We start from the raw sequence: 10545 nt of genomic DNA, 5'->3' as shown, positions 1-10545 counted from the left end.
TTATGATGAATTTCCACACAGTTGGACTCTGGAAGCAACTATGATCTGACCATGTGATGCAGACATGTGTGAGTGGTCTTCCAGATGACAGGACTGCGAATTAAATGTGTCAATGCGTTGGAGATGTGACCACCTATTGCCTTTCTGCCCAGTTCACTTGCGGCTCTGTAGTCATCCCATTTCAACTTCTGTAAAGTGTGCCCGTGAAAAATGAACATTGATACATTAGGATCTGTGTGGAATTGAGTAGTTTCTTTCCTTGCAGCTTTAGCTTTTTTTAATGAAACAAAGTAATAGTTTTGCTAGAGAGACCAAATATAGTTCAAACTACTTTTAATAAATAAAATCATATCATCCATATTAAAAGATAATCAAAAAAACTAATTTAAAGCTAAATAATTTAAAACAGGGGCTTCATACCTCAAATGGAGGTAGAGCACACTCAAATCCTGCACTCTAAATCAAGTAAAATATTTATCTTTGACACTAATATACAAGCTAAAGTATTTTAAAATCAGGATGTTAATGTGTTTTTCTTATCATACCAACTCTAAAAAAATGACTCCTAAGTTGAACAAATTTTAGGGTGTTGGGTCCGTAGAGGTTGCCACTGTTTTCATGGTTTGTTTTTGTGAGGAGTTGCCAAATGGTGTCTTTGAGTCCTATGTACATGTGCAGGCTTGACAGAGGTCAAGGTTTCACAAAGTCGCCATAGTTGATCAGGTCTTATCCTCTAAAGCTACAAATGTCCCAAAATGGACGGATAATTAACTTTCATCATCCAAACTGGCAGCTTAATGGTTTGACCATTATACTGAATGGTGACATCAATCATAGTCATCATGGGTCAACACTGTGTCAAATGCATTCAAGTGGAAGATGTCCCACATAGACTCTGCAATGGATGTTCCATATTCTCACTTAAATATAAAAATATTAACCATAATATCATATCGTTTTTGTATGTCTCTTGCCAGAAAAAATGCCTACCAAGCCTCATCTCAAACTCAAACCTGCCAAAAGTCTTAGATTTAATTACTCCAGAAGAGGTGACTTGGTTTCTATGATTTGACAAAACAAAAGTTTCCCAACACTCAAATCTTTTTCATTGTCAAACACAAAGCATCAGGAATGTGTATCAATTCAACAGAAGCAGGCCCATGTCTAGTTGACACTAGTTGATACTGTATACATTTTTGTTAAATATAAAACTTCAGAAATGAATAGAAAGAAAAGTGATGAATGGAATTGCCTTCAGGTAGGTCATGCACTGTCACTTGGTCAAGTGTAGATGAAATTGGCTCTTATCAGTGAATGGCCGTACATTGGTTCTCTGGGGGGGGGGCTACTATACACACAAGAAAAAGTCTGCAACACTGATATAGCCTGTGGGGTTCTGCACAACATCACGCAGGAAAACAGGGGGCCATAAATGTAGTGACGGAGTCAGCTGACACGATGCCCAGAGAGCAGAGTCCAGCACAGCCCCAACTGGCTACGAAGGAGACAGGATATTACTCCTCGCTTTCAAAAGGTATGGTGTTATGTTTGGCAATGATATTCAATACAGGAAACACAACGGTGCACATTTGTATTTATTCTTCAGGTTTTTGTTTGTCTTTTAAGTGACAAAAGGCCACAAGTGAACGATTTCTTTCTGCCATCGACCAACATATTTTGCCTGAGGACACATCAGCCACCGTAAACGTGGTGCCAGAACAGGAAACTTGAGTGTAGTGATAGGAACTAAGGGGGCAGGACCTGGTGAACTGCGGATTTTGGAAAAATTAAAACCTTTTTGTTTGCCTCCATCTATTGTCACTTAGATTAATTCTGTTTGGATTTTATTTTCTAGTAGACCAATTTGCATTTTACAGATACTACTGTAAATGTAACACAACGCAATCATATTAGTCCAACAAATAAAGTTTGGCCAATGCCAGTCAATGAATTCCGCAACCATGCCTACTTTCTAGTGGAAGATACTCTGTAATGTATTGTATTAAGCTAAATGATGCAGTCTGTTGCATATTGCAGCTTTATCACACCATAATCCCCGTTGTGGTGAGGGGAATTCCATTCAGTTCTGCTGCTGATTTTACTGTTTACCCACAAAGCTTTAACTTTAAAAAACAGGCGGGTTTGACATCTAATTCCCCTCGATTGCCCAGTGGGGGCAAACCAAAGCTGCTTTGAAAGGGCACTGATCTAAAGAGCCTCTGTGCTAAACATGCTTGGGCTTATTTTCTGGTTTTGATCTATCTATTGGTCACACTGGGTCTCTATGAAGGATTCTGTATATTGTTTGGATTGACTGACCAAACACTGCCCTCCGGGTATTGTACTGCAGCATGCTGTGCTAGAGAGGGATATGCAGTCATTTTCTCCATGACATTTTGAATTAGGAGCTATAGAAACTCACACTGCAAAATTGTTTGTTCCAACTAAAATAATGATGTTTCAGCACGTCTCCTTTTCTCTCAGAAACATAATATATGTTCAGTATTTCCACACTCCAAAATATAAAGCAACAGCACAGGGTATCTATGTGCCATACCTGCAAAATGCATCAGGGCAGTGTGTCTCATTCTGAACTCAGACATCACTGAGACTGATTTACATTAACTAATGCAGTATACAGTACACAATTTAAAATTGAATTTCCTTCCTTGTTATTAGCCAAACTTGCAAATGAATAAAAAGTACAGTACTATGTGATAATTGTCCACGTTTCGACTCATGCTGCAACTTCAAAGTGCACTATCAACAGAGACTGTCGTCCATCTTCGATGGCAAGAGTGCAGCAGTCTGCTGCAGTCAGTTCTCAGTTTGATTCCTTGACTTGGATTTTAAGTTGTGGGCAGCCAAACATCAAATCAATTTTAATATTTCTTGCAACATTGAAGTTGTAGTAAAAGCAAGAGATAATTACCCAAACTTTGGGGAGACTATTGCACAGACATTAAGAGTACGCCTACAATTCTAGTTGAGTTTACCTTGCACTTAAAATCTTTTAGTTATGACATTATGCACCCACAGTGTTACAAGTTTCAACGGTTCCTTTGTATTTTCCACAATGTGGTGGACATATATCTAAAAGCCAATAGAATAGTAATAGTTTAGTTTATATAAATGTAATGGTTAAATTGAAAACTTGGAAGTTGATTCCTTTGTCAATGATGATTGCCATTTACACAATGGTTTTTGCATCTTTTTCAGAAATGTTCCTGCAGTTGTATGTGTCTGTCTCTTTAATGGATGCAAACATCTTGCTAGTTGTTGGGATACACAGGGAACTTTATGTATCAAAAATGATGCGTCTGTGCTTGGACTTTGCTCTTCACTTTTACCTGAGCCAGTAATCTTGCAAACACAAAACATACTCATCTGTATGTTTTTTTTAAAACAAAAGTTGGCATAGACTCTGAATCTGGGAATCTGAAAATAGGACTAAAGCCATTTTTATAGGCTGAGCCTGGCTAATTTCCAAGAAAGGCTTTAGTCATGCTCCTTCAGACATGTGTGGTGAGGATATGTGACATCCACACGTTGTGCAAATGTAATACTGTTTTATGATGTAAGAAATCGTTCACTTGTGGCCTTTAACGTCACTTAAAAGACAAACAAAAACCTGAAGAATAAATAGGGATTGATGTAATCAGATACAGTTTTGTAGTCTAGCATATTCTCCATATTCCACATATTCTATGAGACATACCAGAAGTTTACCTGCTTCTTGCCTCTCTAGTGAACTTCCCAGACGTTGGTGCAAGAAATACGTTAATGGTTAATTAGGCTATTGGCCAATACTTACTCCCTCCCATCCACTGCAACAGGTAAAGGATGATTTAGTTACAAGCGCTACAAAGTCCGTCAACCTCTAAATGTTTTATAGTTTATGAGATACTCCAAGACAATGCATTGATTTAACAGTTCCAATAAAGCATAAATAAGTTTTTTTCCATGGCCAGACTTGGGCAGATGTACTCATCTGACAGCAGGGCAGTGTGAGGAGGTGCTGAAGCCATATGAACTTCATAATTACCATCCCCAATAAGCCATCACTCGCTGGAATAGAAGAGGTTTAAATTCCCTTCACCCGGAACTCCAAACTCAGTTTTATTGAGGGAGGACAAATGATAAATCACTGGGACTTTAAGTGGTGCCTACCCATTCTGTTTAAAGTATAACTTATTTTGACAAGGTTATGATCATCCAAAAGGTACACACTCATAACAAAAGACATGGCACTGATGAGGTTTGTTATTTTATTTCAAATGTGGAGCTGGTGTGGCTACAGGGCATGATCAAAGCTGACCAATTAGAGTGTCAAGTGGAAAGACAGCGCAGAGATCAAAGAGGGTGCTGCATTACATGACAGCCACTGGGACAAAAAGTAACTGGATCCTATTATTACTATGAACACATCCAGTAATGGGGCTTTGCATAAAGCAAACCACTATTATTGCAAGGATGGTGCTAGTGTCTGTTGAGGGGCTGTGACCGAGCTCCTGGATCAGTGAAGCAGGTAGTAGGTTTTTTATTTTCTAACAATACTTTTAAACTATCATTATTGTTATTGGCTTGAATCACACAAGGCGGCGTTGAGATGCATCTTACATTATAAATGCTGCCGATACATTGAAAGTCACAGCAGATACTGCAGCACGGCTTTTACTCTTGCCGGGACACCACCTGTCCCATCTAATTCAGACACATTATTTGATGGATGAAGCAAATGTTGTGAAAAGTCTGTAATGCAAGAACATGATGTAAGACCCGAGAGAACAAAATATACGCAAAAGTGGATTACAGGCTGCTGTGAGCCCTTGTTCCACAAATACCATTAATGTGAAACTCAGCTTGATGCCTTGTTTTTTTTCTTTTCTCATAACCAGGTGTGCAGGGGAGGTTTCAGCAAAGTCACACAAATTGCAAAATTTAAAAATTTGTAGACGCAGAATTGTATTACTGTATTTGGCATTTCTGTATTTTATTTTGAATTTATTGTCACACCATCACCGACAAATACGTTTTTAACATGTATTTTTTTTCTTCCTTTTCTTTAGTAATAATACATATTGTGGGGCATACATTTGCAGAAATGCATGGCTTTTGTTGACATCCATATTTCCGTTCTCCCCAAAACCATTTGTTGAAAGTGGATGGCAAGTTTTGTTATTAAGTATTTCCGGTTTGCTATGGCAACGCCATATGGATTTTGCTGAAAATCGACATGCTGGTATGATCCTCAGCAGATGGTAATTATCAATATAGCTGCTGCTCTGTGATGCAACTCAGTGGCACTTTCAAATTAACATCTGGCTCCATCATTAAGTTGTATACACAAGTGACAGAAAGGACCAAAGTAAGTCAGCAGATATGTCATGTTCTACTTCGAAGGTCTATGTTGACCATGTCAAAGGCAAAGTATTCGCCTAATTAACCACATGACCAGCACAACAGTGTGATGATGACTCACCTCCAAAAGAGGTTACACATCATGTCTACCATGTCAGATGGTGTAGTTGTTGCTGGAAAACAGAAATGCAGACGGCAGGACAGTTAATCAGGGCAAAACACTTCACACCTGCATGTTGGCCCAAACATAGGCACGCTGCACAAGCTTTAATTGTACACAAATACAATTCTGTTTAAACTGAAGATTCCTCACAGGTCTGCACTGTGTATCCTTTCAGTCTATAATGCTTTCATTTAAAATCTGCATCAACTAGAAGGCTTTTCTGTCTACCTTTCCTCTTTTATTGGTGCATTGCTACCTTAATAGCTCATTACTTTTACTCATTACTCATTATTTTATTCAAACCTGCTTGAGAGTTGTATTCTGCATTTTATTTTTGTAGTCTATTTGTTTTAAATGTTTGTTTTGTTATTCGCATATTTATAATCATGTTTATGGCCAGCACTTTGGTCAACCTGGTTGTTTTAAATGGGCTTTACAAATAAAGTTGGATTGGATTACTGCGTCCAACTGCCATCTCTCGAATCAAGGTTCAGTTACATTTAGGAAATTAAAATTACTTGGTTCAAGTGAAGAAGAGATCTTCGTCATGGTTAAAAGAAACCAATATTGTTGGTAGGAGAACTGATGCCAGTATTAAAAATGAGAACAATTCTATTGCCATGAAAATGTCAGACTAGGCCCTCATCTTAATGAGTTAAGCTGAAATGAGCTGCTGTGATTACCATGCGGTACACTTAGGCTCTCTCTAGAAAATACATTAATTTACTAGTGGTGGTGTTTTGGCATGTGATTGTTTATTTATTAAACAGTGTACTTACATCTAATTCATCTTAAACTCAGTGTCTCTGGATAGGGCCTGCGTGAGTCGGCTGTGAGAGCGAGACAGCTATGAGTGATGGTTCTCCAGAGTGTCGGTGCAGGTGAGAAGCTCCGTCAGTGCCTGTTATGAGTCCCTACCCTGAGCACATCAACTGGCATGAAACACACTGGACACACTTAATGCACCAGCAACAGCCGCCAATCAGTCTGCAAGGTCACTGGAATCCATGAAATCTGAACCCTTCCCAGTTTCCCAGACAGACAATAATTAATAATTGGATCTCAGAGGAAATGGGTCCTTCAATCAACCTCCATTATTTTGCAGAATATGTGAAGGTTTGGCCACTCACAACTCTGATCATGCAAGGAGCATAATTACCATCAAGTGAAACAACTGCTTGTTTTTTATTTGTCCACCATGTAACCCCACCACCCAGAAGAGAAGAGATCTGCCACACCAAGAAGTATGAATGTACTTCCAGTGATTGTGGTGGTTGTCAGCATGTGACCTAAATGTGTAATTGTGATCACGTGACAACAGTTGGTTAATCTGTACATAGTTGGAGATCGTAACTCCGGTCTCTGTTCAAAGACCGTCCTTGGTATCAGATGTGATTAAAATTTGTAATCTGAAATTGCTTCAGTTTTTGAATAAAATGTCGGTGTATCTATGAACACTGTGGTGTGAGCTGGGACCTGTTAGAGTAAAAGTACGGAGGGATTTCTCTATTGTCTTAACAACTAAACACCAATGCATTAGACTAGACTGGGCAAACCCAGGCTGGTCTGCAGACAATTTGATTTCCCCTTGCAGCTCAGGCTGGAAACCTGTACATTTTGCTCTCCTGCTTCCATTACAAATCTGTGGGGACTAATCACAAACTGGTTTATCCATCTGGTGCGCTACAGTGACGATAGAGAAGCGATGGCAAATGAACAACGGCAATCAGCTTTTTCTTTACATTCAATATAGTGTCTGCAAAGTACATCGCCCGGATCGTTGGTCTGATTACCAGCCATTACTTCGGTGACAGACCTGCGTCACTTTGTAACACACATTATAATGCTTGCCTTGCTGCTAGCATGGCACGCCCTCATACTCTGTTCCTGACTGGGTAGTAGTCTTTACCTAGCTACTGCACATGGACTCCCAACAAAGATGGGATAGAAATGCGATGCCTCACTCTGTAGGTAAAACAGAGCTCAACACACAGGGTGAAAGAGGAGCTGCAGCAATGTGCAGTTAAACAAAGCAAATCTATTTATATTTATTTGTGTATGTGATTAGGACAATACACATTAATCAACATGTATGTAGCCAGTTGGCTAAATTTCAACTGTAATCCTAGTTACCCAGCACTCTGATATAATCTCTAAATACAATTATGAATCTGAAAATGAGCATGATATGAGCACTTTAAGCATCACCTCCAGTGACCCAATTCCCTAAAAATAGCAGCAAAATGGAAATAAGAATGAATTCCTACTGTAGCCAATGCTTACGGCACACTTTGAAAACCATGGAGGATGGGTGGCTCAGCTGAATTTAGTTAGATTTTTTTCATTGCACTTGTATCAAGCAGTATCTGAAACAATCAACTCTCATAAGCACACCGTCTATCAAGAGGTGAAAGGATAAGTCCTGGTTAACCATGCAACATCTCTCCTGTCATCACATTACTGTCCTTTGCCGCTAATACAAATGTTGTGTCCCTAATGAAATCTCAGTTCAAAATGATGCATTATTGTTGTTGCTGAGCCTGAACACAGTGATTAGGATCAAACTAATTTAATTGTTTATTAGCTTTGAAAGGCAGACTTGCAAAGCTAATGAACAGACATGACACAATTTTAACTAATTATACTCCTATAATCATATCAATAGGAGTCACCTTTTCTTAATAAATCGATTCCTAAGGAAGATGGTTGTTTTTGAAAAAAAAAAAAAAGATGTGTTGTGAAAGTGGGCAATGCCAATAACAAATTTAAGAATATAATTCCACAATAATTGTAATTTAGGTTTTAAACACTTACTGTGGATCCAATACAATACAAAACAGTTGTGATATCAAGTCTGAAAGTAAGAGTATGAGAATAATTCCTCATAAACTGTAATTAGTACACATGCTACAGTAAATTGCACATTTTACATGCTCTAATAGAAATATTGGTTTAAAACGGTACTGAGCAGACTGGTCAAATTAATTTCTTTAATACTGCAGCAGCAGCGTATTTTATGAGTGTGCACTCCATGATTATTTACAGCTCAGCAGGCTTTGCTTTTGCTTTGCAGAACAGTTTTTACAGTAAAAGCTACCGTATATCATCCTTTGGGTAGTAATCTAATTCAACTGAGGTAATTTAATTTAAATGGTGTTATTGCCTAATTCAGTGGAAGGATGATATCACATAATTTGTTTGGGAAATTGGCATATGCTATCTGCTTAACAACTCAGTAGCTTTGAAGTGTGAACAGTAATATTTTCTTTTGAGGCTGTAAAAAAATAATAAAGACAAAACTGGGAGCAAACACTTTCTTTGTCCCAGCGGACTCCCAGGAATTTAATTTAATTTTTATGTTCAGAAAATCGAGTGGTGAGTCCTTTTCACAAATCTGTTACTCCACACTGCATGTATACCTTTCTGCAAAACATTTATTATATTCTGATATAGGTTTAAAAAATATAGTTGTTGAAATTAGATCGAGCACAAAAGTAATTGTGTCACAGTGTCATTCTCAGAGAGATTGTCCAAGATAACAACTTCTTGTTACATTTATTTCCCTTGTTGTGATAAATATAAAACTTGTAATTGCAATTCATCTTGTAGCTCAGTTCACAGCTGTCGTCATGCAGCACAGAAACAACGATAATATGATCAATCCCGTTGCAGTTTTAACAAATGAACCGGTAGATGAAGGAAACCTTGTAAAGTCTGCAGCATTAAGTAGTCATTCGGTGGATTATAATTACTGACCTTCAACACCAATAGGCTTACAGCATTCATCAAGTAGCACAGAGATCAATACACAGATTACCTTCAGAAACACTAAACGGAATGACACATGCCAAGGTCTACCTATTTTTACTAGTATGTTGTAGAGGACATACAGGATAACGCAAAATGGTTTTGAATGACAGATTTCTTTTAACTGCATGTTCCTCTAATGATGTGCATAATCACTGCTGAAGATTTCATTCCATTTTCATTCTATTCTATTTGAATAGTAAACATTGGAAGCGTGTGATACTCTGGTGTGGTATCAGGTTAGGAAGCAAGAAGAGGGGGAAATAAAAATAAATATGTCATCCAATCAGGGATTGCTATTGGAGCACCAGTCTCATTTGCCAGCCACCCATTCAATCCAAGTATAGTCGCTGCATTCAGAGACGGGAAAGCAGGTTGTCACTTTGAATATGTTTATTTATTCTCATTTCAGGAGGGTCAGCTGGAACATGAAGACAGCTGGTTCAAATTGATTCTCCTGTACAGATAAGTTGGGTGTCAGAATGGGAAGGAGTCATCAAGAATAAGTGTTGTGGTTGCATGCACCGGGCTTTCTCTGCTGCTCCCTATTAATTGCACTCTGGTGTGTAAAATAATGCAACTTTGTCAAAGTTTTGGTTCTAGTATTATAGAAACCTTATTTTGTACAAAAAGACACTAAGTAGGATAGGCCTACATATACTCTCATTTATAGGCCAATACTGATATCAATTTTTTCAAGCTAAACAATCTGATACCAAAATAATGGCCAACATTATATATTAAACACATAAATATATTACACTATTCTATGTAAGACATGCCTCAATTAAAGATGATCCTGTCTTTAATTCTACCTACAAGGAGTGTAAGCATTCCACCATTGTCTCTATTTACTTTTTTATATGGTAAATATCACGCCCCTTCCTGCCTACATTTTCTGATTTTTTTCTCCCGACAAAGACCAAACAATAGGGATGTTTTTGTACTCATTTATCTATTTAATCACTGAGAAAAGTGTATGTTCACAGTCATCAAATGCCTTAAATGATTTGGAAAATTCACCTAAAGCAGGGAGTCATGTTGGGTGCATGGTGCACTGACGGATGTGTAAATCTGTTCATACATACAGTATAAGCAACAGGGGTGTGCAAAAAAAAACATTCACATTTGTATTGTGATTCAAGCTCTACAGATTCAAAATCGATTCAAAGAAATTCAAAAAAATTGTTTCTATTGATTATATATATATATAT

This window comes from Etheostoma cragini, chromosome 18 (genome assembly GCF_013103735.1).
Source record: "Etheostoma cragini isolate CJK2018 chromosome 18, CSU_Ecrag_1.0, whole genome shotgun sequence".
Taxonomy (NCBI): Eukaryota; Metazoa; Chordata; class Actinopteri; order Perciformes; family Percidae; genus Etheostoma; species Etheostoma cragini.
This window is presented reverse-complemented; position numbering follows the sequence as displayed.